Source organism: Tyto alba, unplaced genomic scaffold (genome assembly GCF_018691265.1).
Source record: "Tyto alba isolate M040663 unplaced genomic scaffold, T.alba_DEE_v4.0 Super-Scaffold_14, whole genome shotgun sequence".
In the NCBI taxonomy this organism is placed as follows: domain Eukaryota; kingdom Metazoa; phylum Chordata; class Aves; order Strigiformes; family Tytonidae; genus Tyto; species Tyto alba.
In genome coordinates this window covers 39,748,860-39,770,929 of record NW_024881276.1, presented here as the reverse complement: position 1 = coordinate 39,770,929, position 22,070 = coordinate 39,748,860, and the positions used below count along the sequence as shown (strand labels likewise).

The 22,070-nt window shown below is 36.8% G+C and overlaps 1 protein-coding gene across 5 annotated transcripts in view; it reads left to right on the top strand.

Moving 5' to 3' along the window:
• Positions 1-22,070, top strand: part of ROBO1 (roundabout guidance receptor 1) — a 740,888-nt gene that overhangs the window by 158,544 nt on the left and 560,274 nt on the right. The window lies entirely within an intron of this gene.

Below are 22,070 nucleotides of genomic sequence, written 5' to 3'. Positions count from 1 at the left end.
GTTCTTTTTTCCTTCCCCTAACTAGTCTGCCTTTTGCTCATGACCATAACGGGTGATTTTTTCCCCATCCTAGTCCTATCTCGAACCCCAAGCCTGGCTCTCTGTCCCTTCTTATTGCCAGAAGAGAAGGGAGAGAGAGTGGCTGCGTGGTGGTTGGCTGCCGACCAGGCTCAAACCACGACAGGTACATGGACTGCTTGTCCTCAAAGAGCTTCTTCAGCTACAGCATGAACAGAATTAGAGCATGCTGTAGATCTGCAGTGATTCACCTCTGAGCTGTAATCCACAGACTTTCAGTGGGGTTTTTTTTTGCTTTCTGGAAAATATGATCCTGTCTGCTGCTATTTATATGTTGTATACTTGTGAAATAAAAAAAAAAAAAAAACCACTGTTTTGTTTTGCTTTGTCAGATGCAGCTCATAACCTTAACAGCTAACTTTATGTTTGTAGAATGGGATCTTTGCTCCTTTTTGCGCTATCAAATGTGAAATTCATTTATGTTATAAAATATTCCATATTCAATCTCTTTATTTTTATTTTCTAGTATAAAGCAACTTATGACCAAAAGAAAAAATCTGCTATGTAAATATCAAGGACAGGATGCTAATTTTTGTGTGTTTACTAGTTGTCTAAGAAAATTGCCCACTGCGAGTGCAGAAGGTCCTTAACCCGTAAATCAGGTCTTTGTGAATGTATTCTTGCAACCATGAAAATCAAATGATTTTATCAGGGTTCAGACATCCAAAAATATTTTGTACAGTCTGAATTTTATAACACTCAGCACCCAGTCTTGTCTTTATTCTTTTCACAATAATTACTCAGGATCCAGTCATATCTGTATTCTTCACGGATAAACAGGATTATTTGTTTTTAAGTTAAAATCAACATATCTATTCAGAACTGTCAAGTGTGCATACATTATTTATTCAGGAGTAAAAACCCTGATAGGTAAGTATGTTCAACTGAATACTGAGATGGCACAACATAGCCCTGTTATTTTTCTTGTTGGCTGCAGACAACTTTTACATTTCATATAGAAATTTGCATCTCAAAAAGAAGAGATTATGTGTTTGCCATGCAGTAATCTCAAATCCTTTGTGCTTGTATTTTTGCATACCCCATTGCTTTGTCATTTTGAATCAAAATTTCTAATGTATGTATCTTGATAATTGTCCACATTCATGAAAAAAAAATAAAAAATGATTGCATAATTACCTTGAATGGTTAGGAGGAAAAAAGACACTGTAAAAAATAATCTTCAATTTCCAATTTACAATAGGCTTAAAGATGTTTTGATATCCATTTTAATAATGCTAAAATAATAGACTTTTATGCTATTGTCCAGAGGAGGGGAACATTTTCACTGTGAGACAGTGCAAATGCCTCTCAGTAAGAGCACACTTCCAACCTTTCTTCAGTATTGTGGTCTAGAGCAAAACACTCTGTGTTTAAACAGACATACAGTCTGTATTTTGCAGGAAACTTTAAGCAAACATGTAGTAAGTCTAAAGAGGTACAAGATAAAAGAAGGAAGGGATTCTTTTGCCCTCAATTCAGAACAGCAGAGTGGTTTATCATGAAGCTGCAGAGAAAAAAGAAGCCATGCCAACAAGTAAAGGTTGTCTGGCCCAGATTTCTTTCTCCCTCTTCACCTAACACATATGTCTTCCCATGACTGCAGGTGAAGAAGCATGTAGACTTTTTTAATTTCAAATGTAATCAAGGTGTACAATTTTACCCTGTGCACTGTACATATATCTAAGTATGGATGTACTAACAACCCATTGGTCTGCAGCTGTGAAGCAGTGCCGGCAGACAGCTTCACAGGCTCAGGTGCCTCTTTGGCTTATGCAAACCACTTCAATATGTTATTAATTCCAAGTTACAGTTACAAACCGGTATACTGTAAATAAACATAGCTCTGACTGCATTGGTTGGCTGTTGGTAAAAATATATTCTTACAATCAATTTACCATTATTGGATTCTATTTTAAATTCTTCCATGTGGGCAACATAATCCAATGAGATCTATTTTATTTCCAGAATGAAGCAAATGCATTTATATAACTGACTTTCCAAGGTGTCAGCAATGCATCTACTCGGTACTCAATCTCTGTTACTTTAAACAGCTGAAGTTTCATGATTTATAACATCAATATTACTGGAATCTTTTTCAATTGTCAGAAACATTTGTAATGCTATTTAAGAAAATAACTGTTTTGACAAAGTACACAGCTAACAGACAAAATTTCCACTTAAAGAGATACTCTTTATTTTAAAAGCATAAAATTAGCTAAATAATAAAAAACTTTCAACTTGTTTTCCTAGAAATGCAATTGCCTTCTTCAATAAGTGCATGAAGACAAAATGTGCTTCTCTTTATAAAAACCAATGGTGTTCTGCAGCTGTTAACAGCATTTTTGGAAATAGTAGATCTGCAGGTACATGGATCAGTCAGTAAAGATAAAAAATATATCTTATGCTTCATTAAATATCATAGTTTGTTTGCTGATGCTTCTTTTGATATTACTTGTTCTCTGAAACTCTTCTGTTGTCAAGAAGCATTTCACAGATCAGTAATCAGAAATGAGTTTTTGATGTTCAACCCTAACTGCTGCTAGACATTACACATTCTATGTGAAGGTCAGATTACCGTTGACTCATAGTATCTACGTGGATATGCAGCGTACAGAATATTTCTATTCCTTCTGATTAGGGCATGCTCCATGCTCCTCTCACCTGGATGTTGTTGCCTAAAGGATTAGTTTTCTTATAACTGAATTGAGGTGTAATGTATTTGAAGATGCTCCTGTTGAAATACTTGGGCTCTGGTCAAATACAAGAAAAATAAGAAGGTTCTGTAAACTTGTCTCTGCTCACAGTGTTTTTGAGCGTGGGTCCCTGCATGTGGTCTTGCTTCCAGTTACCTTGGCAGCTCTGACTGGGAGCCAGCTCTACACAATCCCCCAGAAGTGGTTCCCCCCTTCCCAGAAGGCACACAGGCCACTCCCAGCTCTGCTACCTGCACGTAACTGCTTTTTTGTGACTTAACTTGGAATTTCTGTCCTTGAACTGAAACTAGGTCTTCATTAAAGGTTCTAGACGTATTTTTAGGAAGCAAGAAAAGAATGAATCAAATTGCCTGCATTTCCGCTAAGATAGGCAATCCGATAATAGCAGACAGAAATCTTAAGTTTCACAAGAGACAGTTTTGGAATATGACATATTCCTTTGGAATCTATATCCCACTGGCTTTTGGTAACTACATGTACCTTAGGATAATCCAGATGTTTTGGCTACATCTTGACTATGGCTGGTACAGTTTTAGGAAAAAAGCAGCAATCTGAAGGGTTGTCCCAACTCCCCGCAGCTGCTGTGCGGCCGCAGAGGGCTGCCTGCCAGCTGAACCTAAGCAGGCACAGGCAGCGATCTGGCATCTGCTGAGCACAGATGCAGCATTCACCCCATTCCCAAGGCAAGGAGAGGTGGAGGGTGAATTGCAGTTACCTCCTACAGATTTTGTGCCACTCATAAACAAGTAACATACATAAAATTAATAATAATGAGATGTAAAAGTGTGTTAGTAACTAGGTCAGTTTTTCTCCTCTTTCACTTTTTGATGTGGCAGAAACACTCTCAGGAATCATAGACAAAGAATTTATTTATAAAACAATGTAAGGAAGAAGTACAGAGATCAAAATGAAATCCAGAGAAATCTTCAGGCAAACAGAAGAAAATGTTTGTATCTGTTTTTTATGAAGTTGTTTCTAAAATACTGTGCTGGAACAAACAGTTTTTTTCAAATGTTACTTTAAGCTGTCACTTTCTGCTGGGATGGAAAATTTAATTGTAAATTAAGCCCACAGAATTCTGGATTAAACCCAGTGGTAGTTTTTCCCCTGACTTAGGGCTGGTATAGTGTAGCAGCAAGTAGGTTGGTTGACTGATTCTTTCCTCCCCTTCCCCTCCTGTTGGAGATCTTGTGCAGATGGCACTGATGGAAAGCTCAGTTCTCTCCATGCTGCTGATTGTCATCAACTGTAATAAGTTGGAGCCCTTTAGTGGGTGGAGATAATGGTAATTTGCAGGCAGCTGAAAAGAAGGGTATTACCTAATTTACATTATTTCAGAGTCAATTTCAGTGCTTTTCTGACTATTTTTGGTTGACTGTGCTCACCCCAACATCTCTAGATGTTCACAGCACTTCACAGCTGATGGCGTTATCTTATATAGCTCACTCCTTCAATGAGTTGTGACTTTGCTCCTAGAAATTGCATAGATGTCTCATTTAAGTGATGAAAGCAACACTTAAAGACCACAATTGATTTCAAATATTTAGGGATTTGGCTCACCCTTTAGAAGCCATCAGTCTAAAAACAAAGGATAGATGTCTTGAAATGGAGGCATGATGCTAGCTACATTTATTATGAAAATTATGGAGAATGTTAAACAGGAGTTGGGGAGGTTGCCAAGTCCAATTGGGGAGAACACTGTAGGGAAAATAGAAGGATATTAAAAGGGAGGGAGGGAGGCAGAGTAAAAGCTGTAAATTTTTCATCATGAGGGATCATTCTAGCAGAGCTGACTCAGGGCTTCTCAACAATGTAGGCAAAAATAAATTTTGCTCTCCCAGCTGCTGTGGAGTAGAGCTTTGACAGAGTGCTGGCTGAAAAGCAAAGAGAAACTTTTTAGCTTTTGCTTGCCGTGCCAGTAGCCATTAGGTAGGCAAAATGGATACAGGTGGCACCTCCTCCTGTGGGTGGAAAATTAAAAATGAGAGATGAATCCTGCCAGCAATGTCTGCTACCGCCACTGTCCATAACGTCTCCCTTTGACTAGCACCTTGACTAGTTTTCCAGGACTGTGGCATAGGCTTACAACTCAGCAGACCTATGTCTGTTCTTGCCAGGGAAAAGGAGGGATGGCCTAGGCAAGCTTTTGCTATCCCTTTCAATGCTGTCTTGATATGAGCGAATAAAATAAATCATACTTTATGTAAACAATTTTCACAGTTTAGAATTTAGATTCTGAGGCCTGTGTAAATAACTGTTTAATGGTGTTGAATCTAGTTGTATTTTACCCATTTTACCCAGGACCTCTTTTTATCATAGTGTTCATGTATCCCATAAGTGGTCTGTCATGGGTTACCACAAGCTGTGAACATGGTTTCTGTCACCCATCACGTTCAATGGATGTGTAAGAGTTAATGGGACAACAGTGAAGAGCAGAAAATGTAGAATCTGCAGATAGCAGTAAGAAATGACAAAGTGATAAATCCCACAATTAAAGAGACGTAACCTCTTTTGGTGACTGGGCTTTAACATTAGGCTCATTTTAATCCTTGGCTGTTGCTGGAGGCTAATGCACTAATTCAGAACCCACTGATTTTAAATGACTTTGTGGAGATTTTGGGCCAAATGCTAATATTCCTTATTCTTCTTGTATTCAGAATCAGGTTTGCTTGAAAATTATTATTCTTGTGATTCAGTTTTAGAACAGAAACAGGATTAAATGCTTTAGTATGTTGTAGTAACAACTTCTTCATATATACCTTATGTTTAGATAGTTAAACTAGCATTCAGTATAACAAAACATATTAGGTATTGCTTTGCCAAAATGTTAGTGCAAAGAAGAGCTTTGTGCTAACAGACTAACAAACAAAACAAGAGATCTAAAAGTTTTATATTGATTTGAGTTGTAAAGTTGCTATACATGCACATTCACTATGAAGCAAAGTCAGCAGAGGTCTGAAGTACCACATAAATCTTACTAGCTGGAAAGCACAAAGAACGTCAGTAAGGCTAATGTTGTGGCCTCTTGCCCCTTCCTACCTCCCATGAAGTGTGTTAAATAAAGATATTTTATTTGAATTCTGGATACCAAAATAAAAATGAATCCATGAGAGAAGACTGTATGTTTTGAACATTAAATGTTGGGTTGCAGTATCTTTGGATAGAATAACATTGTACAGGGGGAAGCTAGATTAAAATAATATATATTTTGGGGAACAGTCCTGCATTTAATACATTTTTTTTTAAAGTGCAGTAAGTCTTGTAGGAAAAATGTTTTAAAGCATATTGATTTCTGAAGGAAGAGAAAAAAAAAGCTATTTTAGAGGCTTTTTGAGACACAGCCTTTAGAAGGTTTATTGAACAATGAGCTTTTTTCACCCACCTTTGTAAAGGAGTACAGCTGCTAATCTAAATTTGTCAGGATATGAAACATTGATCATGACCCATGAAATGTTTTACCCAACTGAAAGTTCTTTGTATACACAGAATGGCTTTTATTTGTTCCTCAAAGGGACTGTTTGCAGACTTTCATAATAGTCCTTGGGCTGATCACTGTGTTAGCGAAAGAGACTTGCAAGTAACAGCTTGTGGTTTTGCATTACTCAGTGACAGAAACCAGGAAGCACCTTTGCTTGCTGTGTATGAAAACCTGATTTTCAGAATATGTAAGATGCTAAGAAAATGTTGTAAGAGCCAAACAGGTATTTTTTTTTTATACATTTGGCACAGTCATCACTTCATTGCAAATCAATTACTCACACGGTTATCAGTGAAAATTTCACAGGCTGCACTAATGTTACTTCTGCACTAAATATCAGTGGTGAAATTCAGATCTAGTATGATTGTCACCTTAATTCCTGATTACAACAGGCTTAGTCCTGACCGTTTACTTGCTAAACATGAACTTAGAATCGCTTCTTTTTTCTTTTCTTTTGCATTCAAGTGCAGACAAGCTTTCTAAGATTTATCCTTTTGTTCTTATATAACTCATGACTTTACAAAGCTTAGGTGTGGACAGTCTTCAGTATACTTCACCTAATGCTGTGAGGAAATGAAGGAGATGTCAGGGATGCTGGAGGTTAGGACCCTCTCCCCACACTGACTGCAGTATTGAATATTGCCTACATGTTTTCTTGGAGCATTTCACACCAAACGTTGTCACCCCTAATTTTATGCAGATACAACTCTCTAATTCTCCTCTGCAGTAGTAACCCAAAGACAGGGCAGCCCCACCAGGAAGTTCTAGTCACACTAAAATCATAAAAACTCTGACTGAACAAGCTATCAGGCTGGTCAAGACCCAAACTGCTAACACCAATATGCCTGTATCCAGCTTGCAGAGAACCCAAAAGTTATTTTAGACAACAGCAGAGATTTCACTTCGTTTTCTATGTATGTGTGTGTATGTGCATCTGTGTATGTGCTGTGTATTGAAGGTCTGTTCTTTTTCACATTTATCTAGTTTTTTTCATTGATAAAATGTCTTTTGGTGCACCGATGATTTTTTGCCCTGTATGAATCATTTGTTGGAATCAACAGAAATATCAAGTACCTTGGCTGTTCCTTCATGACTCTGGTAATTGGTACCTTTCAAAGATAATTTACCAGATAGATAAGATGAAGGTGTAAAAGGCTAAGAGAAATCAGAAGGAAATATATTTTGCTATTTGAAATGAGAGCAATTGCCATCCAGATGTTACTAGTGTTACTGGTGCTGTATTTATGTCTCCTTTTGAGCAAGAATATAAAAGCAGTCACCTTAATATATGTTTCCATTTATCCTCAGTTTGGATATTATGATAATTGCTCCTAAAGTTTCATGATCCATAGCTTTCTGGTGTGGAAATCAGTTCTGCTATATGATGCTCCTTCATGAATAAAGTTACAGGAACTAGTCGAAAGGGCAGGGGCTATGTCAGTACTGCTGTTCTTTGTGAACATGTGAGCCTAATGCTTTGTGATATATGTGGGTGGTTTGGGGTTTAAAGTCCGGGCATTATTGACCTCAAACCACTAAAGCCTCAATTCACCTAGGTCATCTAACTTTGATATTGCTTCACATTTCAATCAAGTCAAAGTAAATTGACACCACTGAGAAATGCGATGGTTGTGTTCTCCCCAGTGCTCTCTGCCAGGCGTCCCTTCCACTTCCCTTGAGCCAGCATTAATGCTTGTGAAGGTACATGGTCAGTCAGCTCAAAGAATTTATCAGGCTGGCCCTGATAAGCAAACACAACAACAAAAAAACTAATTACTTTTCAGTCAGATCATCTTATCTCATATTGGTATAAGCCTTATTAAATATTTTTATTTCTGTATTAATAACATTGAGATTATATTTTGTTATGTGTTTACTGATACAAAAGTTATAATGCATTAAAAATTGCAGATGCTATTTACCTTTAACACACTTCTGCGAAGCAGGGGTAACTCAAGTAATTTAAGTCCAATAAGCATGTATGAGTCTATGTTAAAAGGCATATAGATGTGTATACACACATGCACAAGCACAAGTATACACATTCCAATACTATAAAAGCACAGAACCAGATTTAAGGGATGTTTTAGATAAAATTCTGAGGTAAAAGTTCAAGAAACACAAGACTCTTCTTAGAAAACTGGGCTAGAAGGAACATGGAATAATCATCTGAGAATGCTAGCAAGTTTTTTAGGGCCTTATCAGTCAACATAACCTACATAACCTCAGCTTATAGGATACTCATTAGTCATTGTTTTCCTAAAGCAGGCAGAAGCCATCGCCAAAAACTGCAGATGGGAGAAAAGAGGGAGTTGCTAGAAACAAAACAAAGTTTGAGGACTTTCATTCATCCAAATATTTATCAATGACATTGTGGCCCCAAGTCGTTCACAGTCTCCATAAACAATCCCACATATTGAAGGAATTCAAACATCCTGTAAATTTACTTTTTTTTTGTTAGACAATCTAGAGATGCCAACCAGTTAAACTTTGAAGCCCCTGCCTCCTGGATTGATTTCATCCAAGCAAATCAAGTAAAATGTTTAGTTTGTGCCAGCACTAGAAAAAGGGTCATGGGGCAGGGTGAGCTGAAATGTGTTAGCTAATCACAACCTCCCTTCAGCCCCTTTTTCTAAACTAAATAAAACCTCACTGGGTGAAGAATAAAGCTATCACACCAAATCCATCAGATCCTGCAGACGTATCAGTGACACCTAGCTGTCAGCAGTATCAGAGGCTGCTGATAACATTAAAATGGACACCTGACCTTTGTCCACAGTTGATGGAAATCTTTGATCAAGGGTACAAGTATTGTACTAAGCTGACTCATGTCTGAAATCAAACTGAAATGGTTAAAAAAAACAAAACAAAACAAAACAAAAACTAAAAAAAAACCAAACCCAAAACCAACCAAAACCAACTTAGAGGTATCTGAAGTTGCTCTAAATATAATGCTATGTAAATGTGTTAAATATAACTTACTTTCTGTTAGGAGACATTCTGAAGGAATTGAAATACTCATATTCTTATAAGACCAGATTTTCCCAGGGAAAATTCAGGTACAGTTCAATTTTTAACTCTTCTAAAATATCCTGATAGTGTGTTAAACTGCCTTTGAAGTTCTTTATTCTTCTCTTTAAATTTATTAAAATCTATTTTCTAGTTCTCTAATGTCTGATCAAAGTTTGTTGATGAAATTCATGCTTCCAGATTTTCTTCTTGGTTCATAAGGATAATATTTATCTCTTAAATATTATTGAAAAAAATATAATTAAATTTATTGTTCTCTGATAGTATTTTAATGACTCTGCATTTAAAGAATAGGAGTGATTTTATAGTGAAATATGCAGCATCCAAGGGATTGTGGTGATGTTGTAGCTGATATAGTCATAGGTGAGGTAAGCCTGGATTTTTCAATAACAAACAGCTAAAAATTCTAAAATACCATTTTGCATGGTTAGCAAAAATTTTAAGTTCAACAAGGATCTAAAATTATATTTAATATTTATTTTCTCTCTTTTTTTTTTTTTTTTCCCAAATAAACAAGTGGAACAATAACTAGTATCATAGGTGTCTACAATTTGCAGTGCTTGAGCCTGATTTACTAATTACCTTGGTTTGCTTGTCAAATATAGCCATTTACAAAATATACTCAGTGTTTATTAGGATAATCTACTCACATCGTTAATTTAATAAATCATTACATTACAGGCATTAAAATATCACAGCAAAATCATAAATACAAAGTAAGTTGTACTTTATCACGGATTCCACAAGATGGCAACATGTACCAGGAATTTAACTACAACGGTACTATTAAAATCCTTTCATTATTCAGTAGACTTGGATGAAGTTCATTGATTTTGTATTTAGCAATCTTCCATATTAATTTGTACTATTATATAAATCATGCACTGGATTGGTTTATATTAACACCTATCAATATTTTATATGGTACTGAACATGGGCATTGTTATGTGTACTTAAAATTAATTACAATTAAGTCTTAATATGCATTTCATTTATCACTTGAACCGTCTTAACACAAGCATTCTCGTATTGGAAATGCCTTCCTGGCTAACAGAAGCATACAGTGTCTGATAGAAGGTCACAAGTTAGTAGAGTATTTGCTAATAGGTTTGAGTAGGTTAATGGCAATGTTGGGAGGTTTCTTGAAGGAACAAAAACCCCAACACCGTGTTACACAACTGAAGGATAGAATCTTTGCAGATTATGTAAAAAAAAAAAAAAAATCAAAACTGTAAAGGTGGAAGTGCACTTTTAATCCGAATACTCCCCTTGCATTCATTCGCTAGGGCAAGAGCCTGCATTTCTTATACACACTGGATAGGACTTCTCTCTGCAAGTAATCACAGTGAAATCAATTATGCTCTTAATAGAATAAGGGTGGTCCAACCTGGTCCAAAACAATTAAATCAGTCCTGTGAGACACTGACAGTAGATCAATGGCATTGGCATAAAACTTGCCATCTCACTGGTTTCCTGAGACTCATAAAACTCACATCTGACAGATGAGCATTTTTATTTCTCTCCTCCCAAAGAATTAGAAAGTTAAACTTCTCATTTTTTTTTTGTGCAAACATTTTTATATAATCTAATTTTTATTTTAGAGGAATTGATACATCGATATTTCAGTGTGAAAATGGGAAGTATTGTTATAGAGTATGGTCATAAATACTGACCAAATGTAGTATCATGCTCAAACTCTGTAGAATAATTTATTTAATATATGTGAAATGCTTCATTTTTCACACAATTCTCTCTTCAGCCTAACTGTATGATGAACAATATTTTGTAACTTACAGAATGTCTGACACTTTATATCAGTACTTAGGAACAGAAGTAGCCATCATTTCCTTCACAGAGCACTTAAACTGACTTCCTTCTTTATAGTAGTCTCACTGAAATGGGCAAAACTTTGCTGGAAAAATTAACGCTATTTATCCAAAGTCTTCAGAAACAACAGACAAAGAATACTGCTTTTTATGTTTTATTTTTCTTTGAGTAATGCTTAATGGAACAAAAATAATAAACTGTATACCATCCAGTATGCTAGGAACTCACTGCTTTAAGTCAGCCATGTGATAAAACAGCAAATGTGTGTGGAGAGTGAATACCCTCAGTTAGAAAACAGGAGATGCAGTGCATACCCAAATAGGCCCATATATTTGTAAACTATAGTCACAGCAGTTATTTATATATGAATTAGCTTGTGGTGAGCTCTATGCTGTTACAATTGATTGACTGTTGAAACCCAAGCCAGAGAAAGATTGACTGGTTTATCTCTCAGCTACACAGCCCTGACTACAGTGTAGATACAATTAACTCTAGCATACCTGTTTTGCTGTATTTATCTTTGTTGTCTAAGAGTCTTGATGTAATCTTTTTCCTTTTTCTATTTAAGTGTTATTTTTACTTTGCTTTCTCCTGAAGCAGTGTGAACCAGAGACGTTAGGGGTTGTCTCAAGTAGCTAATACCTGCTTTTACAATCTGCTGGCCCACTCAGCAGTTGCCTGGATGTTCAAATTGCATTTCTAGCGACAGTGGGAGTTCTGTCCTTAGGTCTTCCAGATGCACCTCAGCTGAATAACAGATTCCTCTGCTTGCATGTCCTTTCCCATGTGGACAAGTTCTTGATGCTATTGCTTGTCTCATCAATTCACATCAATAGTTCCTTTAACCAAAAAAAAATCAGAAGTATAGTTTGTCTTTATACTTTTTCTAAGAATCAGAATATAGTCACCATAAGTCTAAGTAGCCCTCTGGATCCATCTCCTTTTATTTGGTGTTGTAGCCATTTTTGGCTTTTATTTCTGTGATAATTATCCTTTGTGAAGTGATGGATAAAGCCAAAATGAGCCTCATTTGTGTTTGTGTTTTCTCACTAAGAGGTTCTTCCAGATTCAAAAGTTGTCTTGTGCTTCTAACAAAATCAAGATAGCTTTGTTTCCAAGCTCTTACCACTGATACCCTTGACTGGCTCTAAAAAATTTCTAACACCACATTTGAAGCTGGATGATATGGAAAAAACTTTATTAGGTTTGTTTTATTCTTACTTAGCAGATTTTTGAAGTCAGTACTAGTAAAATTTGAATCATTGATAGAGAAAGTATTTCTTGTCTCTGTAAGACAAAGTTTCATCTCAGTTTTCCACACATAGTTGTTTATATTCCAAGTGCCATCTTGAATAAGCATGCACTGAAATTAAATACCCTCTCCCTTTGTTTGACCTTGCAAAAGATAGATGTCCATGAAGCTGCTGGTCTTCACAGGAGAAGAATGTGAGGGAAAATGTCTGCTGGTATCACTGATGCCACTATATATTCCTCATTGACAGTCTGTCATGATATGTTCCCCATAGTTCATGGAGAAATATCTTGTAATAAGTGCCTGGATGTATTTCATATCATGCTGTAGTCTTTATTTCATACTGGGGGAGGGGTGGGGAAGGGTGGAGCACTGCTTCTGTGTCCTGCAATATGCATGGAGCTCTCTGCATCACTCTAACCCTTTCAAGGTTATGAATAGCCTGCAATATATGTTGCTGCACTAGGAAACGATATGATCCTTTTATTTTTCTTATCTGGGAAACCTTTCCTGATGGCAGGTCAAGGGTGTCCCAAGAGTAATGCAATCTCCTCTGGAAATTTCAAAGAACATGATGATTATCTGCAATTGACTGAGGACATCTGTGCTGGCATACTGACACCCTACCTAATTGATTATCCCAGATTTGCACAGCTACATTCAAAACGAGGGCCCCAGCTGAACAGATGCCATGGCTAACACCCCCTCTCATTTCATCAAAAAGTTCAACAAGTGGTTTGTTGTCTGTCAGAGCGGGGAACGTGTACATATTTTGGTTGTATTTTACCAGATTTTTCTTTCTGTAGTTGGGAAAATCCTTACACAACTTAAGCCAGTAACCAGGAGACATAACTAATTGGTTATTAATAATGTGGCAAAAACATCCTTACCCCTGACTGTGAGGTAGCAATATTAAAAAGTGACCTGGTGCTGTAACTCAGAATGTGCTGAGGTTTCTAAGGGCAGGGCCTGGAAAGATCCCTTGGCCCTTCCCCCAGGTACTTTGTTTCTTCAGTTCTCTAAAAGAACCAAAACGTTCAGTAAAACCCAATAGTGTGTGATTATATCTGGTTTTCAGTGGGATGATCACTTTGACCTTGACCGCTGTAGGAGTGATTCTCCTTTCTAGTCTCTGCAGTTGACCACATGCTCTGATTTTATGGAAAGATAAACAGTTTAAGCAAATTCTCATAACCCCTAGTCAGTCTAGTCCCCCTCTATTGCTGACAGATGTTTATCATCACTTCTGCCAGTAGTGAAAATGCCATCAGTCCTTAATATAACATATGGGATACTTTTCAAGATACTTTCCACAGCTATCTATTCAGCAGATGAAAATTAAGTGTAAGCATGTATTACAGTACATTTCTTAAAGTTTGCAACTACATAAGTGGGAAGTTCATAATAATAAATTTTCTATCTTTAATTTCAGTAGCAGGTCATGCTTTTATGGAAAGGAACAGCACTTAATCAGTTGCAAGTTTATGATTCCTGCAGATACAGATCATGTAGTTGTGAACATTACAGAAAATGTCTGTTAAAAGCAAATGAAAAACATGAAGTGAAAAATCAAAACTGTTCTTCCCCAATTTATCTAACTCACCTTTAATTTTGGTGACTAAACAAAAGACTGATCTACTTTTGGCTTGACCAGGTATCAGTTCTTCATATGAATCTTGGCTGTAACACCTTTCAAAGTACCTTCTGTGAAAATGTCTGGGTGGACATCCACAGCATAGCAGGAGTTCTTATTTTATATTTCTCTGCAGGCTAAAATGAGTTTTACAGCTGATTTTTGCTTAATGTATTCTGTCTTTCTGTCCTGATTATCAGAACTAGGATTTCTTTCAGGTGATACAAAGCCTACCATCCAGGTAAAGTCTCTAGTTAAAGTGGAGTTTTGTGGATTATTTCTGTATCTGCAGTCAGGTCACTGCAGTGAAGATATGTTCGTTCATTGATGACAGCCGCTGAGCTCTCCGTACTTGTTTCCACCTGTAGACTCACTGTATCATTACTTGCTAAAATCCACCCACTGTCTCCATTTTAGTAGTGGGTAAGAACTAGAATGAAAAGAAGTTTCACTTTCTTTCCCCTGGTGTAAAATGTTCTCTGAGAAGAGGTCTGCCCACATTGGCTGTTTGATAGGTAATAAACTTCAGTTGATCTGCTTTAAAATTAGTAACTAGTGTACAGAAACGTCCACAATAGCAAGAGAAGCAGAAGCCTCTTACAAATAACATACCGTTTCACAGTAATGGAAAGTATCTGTTCTGTCTAATTTTTCTGCTTTGGAGCAGATCACATTATAATTTGGCAACCATGATCTTGAATTTTCTCCTTACTAATATCTCAAGTTAATCTGTCTTGCAGCACATTTTCTAGAACACTTCTTATGCTGAGCAATGCTCAGTTAATGGTTTAGTTCCGCCCATTTATTTTGGTTTAGGCTTTCTCATTGTTTAGGAATTTTTTTATGTTCCACAATTACATTTGACATTGAAGTGTGCTGATATAAAGGAGCTCAGAAGAACAAGAATGGAAGTTACCTTCAAAAGATGACCACCTGGGAACTTGTGACCTTCTTCAGTTGCATTGCAAGAGAATGCGTAGGAAACTCCCACTTGTAAAATGGAAAATAAGAAGTTAGAGCATGACTTTCTGCTAAGTTACTTGAGAAAATGCAGTAAATGCTCTACTGATCATTTTACTGTACTGCTTCTCCAAAATGTCATCCAACCATTCACTTACATAACTAAAATGTTAGGGTTTTTTTGTCCAGAAAACAAACAAGAATTTATCTATCCTTATAGAATTAGCTAGTTGCAGCATTTCAGATTACAATAAATTTTGTTCAGCTTTTGAATGTAGTCCTCTTCTACTTGAAGCCTCTACTTGTTGACCGTAATGCTGTGGAAACACACAGTTTGATAGCAGCTAATATCCCTATTCCAAAAGCTGGTTGGTGTTACCTCTCATGTGTTCTTGTGATTTGTTCTGGAAGAGGCAAACAGATACAACAGATAATTTTATTTCCTTTTCAGTTCTTAATACATTGAAATGTTTACATAAGTGGCTAAGAACAGGGGAATTCCCTATAAGCTGTGCGTATTCCTCCATTTAGATGCTCCATATCTCAAGTCCAGGTCAGTCCAAGGAGAGTAAATAATCCTTCCCTTCTCACAGGTATGTCGTAAGGACATTGAAAAAGTGATACGGTGTTTAGATACTATAGTAAGGGGAGCCATGAAAGTTGGGAAAATAGTTAAGTCAAATTCTAAGGAAAATTTTAGAGAAAAAAGTAAAGAAATGATCCCAGGAATATCCTCCAACTGCTCTGTGCTGCTCTTACTCAGCAATACGGGGGTAGACGTAGCTTACCACGCCTGGGTACTCAGTGCAGCTCAGGACAGAAAGGGGATGCCAGAGGATTCTCTTAAATGGGCATTGTCCCCAAACATGGGGGAAAAGCTGTGAGCACATATGCAAAATACACTGTATGTGAGGATGAAAAAAATTGTTTTGTTTGGACAAGGCATGCAGATGACTGAAAAGAGACAAAAGGGAGTAGGCTATTTCATCAATTTACTTTAGCTGCTTGATGCAGGGCTTAGGAGACAGTGGTCATTATTCAGCCTCCCAAAGGAATTCAGCTCAGAGTAAGAGTGACAAAACGGTACATAACACCATTTTAAATAGTAGAAGATCTACCAGTAATGAGTTTGAGGGTTTTTTGTCTTTTGTCTGTATTGCTATCACACAGAAAAGGAACCATAACAACATTCATATTAGCTGTTAAAAGTATGAATTGTTACCTGACTTTGCTGCCTGTTTTGAGGAAGGTGGAATAGTCAGCCAAGTCTCTGTCCCTTTTGACCCACTGCTAAGCAGTTGTGGTTCATTTAGCAGTCGGTCAGTAAAACCTGAAGCATCCTGCAAATGTTGGTCTTAAATTAAAGCATGGAGGAAAGACGCTTTATTTGCAGTCAAAATATGTGAATCAACCTATGCATTTTAGGGGAAGATGCCTTCCCTCACCTACTGGCCAGGGAACAGGAAAATCATTCACATTATGAAGTTTTTTATCTGGTGACAAATCTGGAGGATGTTTCCACTGATATCAAATAGACATCAGATATTTTTTCTGATATTTTCTTTGAAATTACCAAATACAGTGCTTGTGTGTACATAAATATGCATACATATTCGACTGAATTTCCTTTGAATAAGGTACTGGCATCTAACTAAATGGATATTCTGGATAAAACTAAATATTTTAAGAAATTTTAAAAATTAATATTCACAGAATGAAAGATTTAAAACCATTTGTTCAGCTATATGCATTAAAATGAGTTTAAAAGTAAACAGTTTTAATTAATGATTGCTAATTGATAATGTCTTGAGATTTCCTCAAAACCACTGGTCAGTGAAAAAGCCACTTCAGCAATATTGAACAAAGGATTATCCAAGGGTGTACTGTAAATTGCATTAAGATATCAGAAAGAGTTCACCCAAGCAGCAAAGGTTGCTGCATCCTTGACTGTAATCAGTAGAAAGGAAGCAGCAGCTAAGATTATATTTGAGTTTAGCCAGTCTGTGGCAGGAAAAATCCTGTTAGTCATGCATTGATTTGGAATACTCAAGTGCAGCCTCTGTTGGTTTGGTTGAGAAGTAATCCTGATTTAAATGTTAAGCTTCTGAGGGCTAGCTTCATTTAAAGAAGATAAACCTTGGCATTGTGTAAGGTATTTACAACAAAGACCATGCTCTATACTTGAGATACCACTTAGCAGTTTAAAGAGCCAGAGAAATTTGACGTTCTGAAGGCCATAGAAATGCTAGATTTCAGTAATACTTTTCTATATAATCTGTTTGTATATATGTAAAAATTAAGAGCGGCTGTTCCATTAGACTACTTCAGGCCTTAGACGGAAGCATTTAAGGCAGCTCTCTCTATCAGCAATGACAGCTTCTGGTCATGGATCCAGATTATTTTGTGACATACCTGGAGAAGCATGGTGTAGCAGATGTGTAGCTGCTGAATGCCACAGCCTGAGTGTCCCTGCTCCAGGAAGTACAGCACTGCTCTGGGACTCAGGTGTGCCCACTTCTGTTCTAGCAAGCAAAGTTCGGTTTTCCCTTCATACTTCTGTTTCTTTTGTTTGTCTTGTTTAACTGTGTGTGCACAATCTTGGCTAGGATAGCTAGATATTTCTGTAAGGTAATCACAGAGTGGTTGAAGTTGGCAGGGACCTCTGGAGGTCATCTCACCCATCTGCCCTGCTTAAGCAGGGACACCTAAAGCAGGCAGCCCAGGACCATGTCCAGACAGCTTTTGACTGTCTCTGCGAATGGAGACTCCACAACCTCTCTGGGCAATCTGTGCCAGTGTCACCCTCACACTGAAAAAGTGTTTCCTGATGTTCAGAGGGAACCTCCTGTGTTTCAGTTTGTGCCCATTGCCTCTGGTCCTGTCACTGGGCACCACTGAAAAGAGACTGGCTCCGTCCTCTTTACACCCTCCCTTCAGCTATTTACATACATTGACAAGATCCCCCCCAAGTCTGCTCTTCTCCAGACTGAACAGCCCTATCTCTCAGCCTTTCCTTATAGGAGAGAAGGTCCAGTCCTTCAGTCATCATAGCGGCTCTTTGCTGGACTCTGTCCAGTATCTCCATCTCTCTTGTACTGAGGAGCTCAGAACTGGACCCAGTACTCCAGGTGTGGCCTCACCAGTACTGAGTATAAGGGAAGGATCACCTCCCTCCACCTGCTGCAACACTCCTCCTAATGCAGCCCAGAATGCCATTGGCCGTCTTTTCAGCAAGGGCATGTTGCTGGCTCACGTTCAACTTGTTGTCCACCGGGATCCCCAGGTCCTTTTCTACAAAGCTGAAGAAAACCCATACAGAACTTAAAATATTTGTAGCAATTTTGAGCAGATGATAAGCTGACATAAATTTGTGGAGCTGCATTGAAGTTGATGGTTAATAAGTATGTCAGTGCATAATGATGAAGTCTGATGTTGGCTTGAGACCACTATGTCCTTTGATCAGAAGTGAAAATCTTTGAGTATTACTTATGCAGTTGTAAAGTTTAATAAACATTTAATTTATAAAAAAAAAAAATAATAATATGGTTAAATATAAGTTCAAAATTACTTCAGATAAATTTTTGACATTTTGAAACCAAATAAGTTGATTTTCTTTCAGTAAAATGAACTTACTTCACAATTTGATTTAATTATGGTTAAATAAAAGTATATAAAAATGTTAAAAATTCAGTAATATAGAAAGAATTTTCTTGTTTTGAATTGCATGAAAAAGGCCATGGCATCTGATATTCTTCTGGTGTCATTACCAGCAAAATGGAAAAAAAAGTATTCCTACTGTTCTGTTTAGAAGGACAATATTCAGTGAGCCATAAGAATCTGGTGAAAAATTAAAAGAATATTTAGGAAGTTGACTGTTTTCAAAGGGTCACAAAAAGGGCTAAATTCTGTAACCAACAGAAATTTTACTTACACCAATCAAGAACTTTTCTGTTGTTATTGTGGTAGTATTATTATGTTTCTATGTTATATCAGATAAAATGGTTGAGTACAGTGATTCTGACCTTTGTATTCCTTTGATTTTGAAATGAATACTACCTTTCCAAAGAAAAAATTAAAATTGGTAATGAGTTATGATCCTTCAGAATGAAACATGCAAGGGAGGATCATGCTTTAGCTAAGGTGGTGCTTTAAATTCCATAGCCTGGGATTTCCTTACAGATTCTGAATGAACACAGCTGAATGTTTTTTTTTTAAATCACCTTTTGTGATATGCAAGTTGCCATTGTAATGCAGTAAAACATGCTCAAAACATACAAAATACAAACATTATATATAAAAGCTTACTGCTAAGGTGACATTAATCTACTCTGTCTTCTTGAATAGAAAGAAATGGACAGAAAGGAGCTAAGACTATTTTTTCTTCTTTTTTTTTTTTTCTTCTTTTTTTTTTTTGGCATATGTGGTTTCATATTTCATAGTCTATTCCAGCAGACTTAATGAAATTCAGAATGCTGACCAGGTATCATAGAGAAACCACACTGGGACATTGAAATGAACAATAGCAAACATAAACATAAAACCTCATTCAGATTCCAATTACAATACACCCATCACTCTCCATTTTTTTCTGTTCCCAAGGAACACAGGGAAAATGCTACTCAATAATGTAAGATATGAATTAATAGCAAGCTATCTAATTCTAGCACACATTAAGAATACCTTTATACAAGATGGTTTACTTCATTCTACCTTGTCCAGCTAAGTTGTCCAAAAAAGGAATTAGTGAAAAAGATAGAGAATATTATAAATCTGTAATTTCATTTGATGTGTAGGAAGCTTTTGCACAGATTCAGGTTTTTGTTTTTTTTTTTTTTGGAAGGTAGCAAGCTGAGCAGAAAAAACAAAACATCTACTATTAATCAAGGGAATATACAGACCATTCTAAGCCAGTCAAGGCAGCAGGATGTATTTATTTTGAGATTAGTGGACATCCCAATCATAAAGACAGTTTTGTTCCTTAAAATTTCTATGAATCTCTTTTTAAGACTCACTCCTCAATGAAGAAAAAAAAAAAAAAAACAAAATAATCAAACAAATATTGAAATAATTATTCAGGCTAGTGCAAGAGTATTGTAGCACAAAATTGGAGACAGTGCCTTGAACATTGTATGGACACCAAAATGAAAATTAGAGGTAGTATTTAGAAAAATGTTTAAAGGCTAGGAAGTCACAAAGTGCATGCTGAAAAAGTGTGATAAAAACATTGTAAACATTTCTGTGGTATCAAAAATGACAAAGAGGAGGGTGAAGTTCTTTAATTTGTTTCTGTTTTCCATTCAGCTCTCCCCTTAATCATCTCACTCCTCACCTTGTTTTCTTTGTTGCTATCCTCTATTCTGCTGTTATTTATTAGCTCCTTTCCTTAAGCACCCTCAGTCATCATCATCTGTTGCCTTTCTCTTTCTTTTCATGTTACCATTAGGTCTGTGGTTTGATTTATAGATTATGTGCTGAATTTTGGAGACAGCTTTCTGTTAAACCTATCATCTCCCAGATGGAAATTACGGCAGTCGCTTTGTGTAAAAGCCTAAAGACCTTTACCTGAGATTTCCTCTCTCCTCCCTGCCCCAGAGGGGACGCTCAAGCAGCTGATGGCTTTCCATCAGGATGATGCTGGAGCTGTGATGGGGCAGAGGGTTGAATCTCTCATGTGGGAGGCTGGTGCCAGGGACCACTCAGGTTTCATGCCAACTTCTCCATTTGAAAAATCTTCCTCATCTAGCATAAGCCCATTGACCTTCCAATAGTGTTATAAAGCTTTTGATTCAGTATTCATAGTGGGTGGGGAAACCTGAGATACTGTTGTGTATTTGTCTATGTAGGAGAAAAGGTTGCTTCCCTTTTTTCCTCCAAAATTTAATGGCTAGGAAAATCTTTGGCCTGTGATACGTCCTTCATGTCGGTCCTTACTTTTAGAGATGTACTTCTATTTATATTCTATTAAAGTATTGGTAAAAGAGCCTAGAATATGAAATAGAGGATAGCTTTATTATTTCTAATAAAGCTGTGGAAGTAAACATATATTTGTTGCATTACTGTGTGTGCTAAGGCTCATCGATGGTTGCTACTTTTTCTCAAGTCAGTGAATGAAACTGAGTTGTTGCTTCATAAATGAAAAGTTAACTCTTAGGTATGTATTGTATGCTTTAAATAGTCCAGGAAAATTTCTGACTGCCATTTTATGAAAAATGGTCCATCCTGAAGATATCAAAAACATTTAAGGAACAGAGAATCGATATTTACAGGAACATATGCCTGACATGTTTACAGAGAAAATAAAACATGAGTAAGATGAAAATGGTATTCAGGTGCAAAGTTTTCAATATAAGCCTTAGGTCATATAAATGTTACCAACATATTGATCTTCCAACAAAGGATTTTAAGACAGAGCAGACTCTGTAAGGGGAAGAGCTCTAGTTAACTGCAGAGACCTTGCTAAAGTGATACATTCTTGGTGCAGTAACTAAAACATACTTTCAGATGGAAGTAGGAAATACATATTACAAAATAGTAATCTATACTATCTTACTTGTGCATTTCACTGACCTCCTGATAAATTTGTGAATTTTCAGCTTAATTCCTGGTTGTGAGGTTCTAATTGCCTAACAGTTTTTAACTTTCTTCTCTCATCTTTCTCAAATTGAAAGCAATATATCTATTGCCTGAGAAAACTGGGCTTGAACCATTTCAGCTATTGCTCCACATAAAAGCAAAGCTCAGGTGTCAGTCAGTCCTTACAGTGTATCTGAATTTTCTTGCCAAGAAAGCCAGAATGTGAATCAACGTGTGAAGAGTGAAGATAATCTGGAGGTTTGGGCTGCAATACAGACTGGAGTCCCAATGTAATGTGACATTACAGATAGAGTTCTGCCTTGCTTTCTCTCCATAAAGGGGAGGAAGGAAACTGGACTCTCACATCAGGGAAATGCATAACACACTAAAGGCAAAGGCTCATTCTGAAAGCCTAACATGAAGAATCAATTCTAATCCATAACTACTTGTCACAAGTAGCTCTTTCATGCATGAATAATAATATTGAACTCAATGAATACTCAGGTGATTGGTTTCTCCAAGATA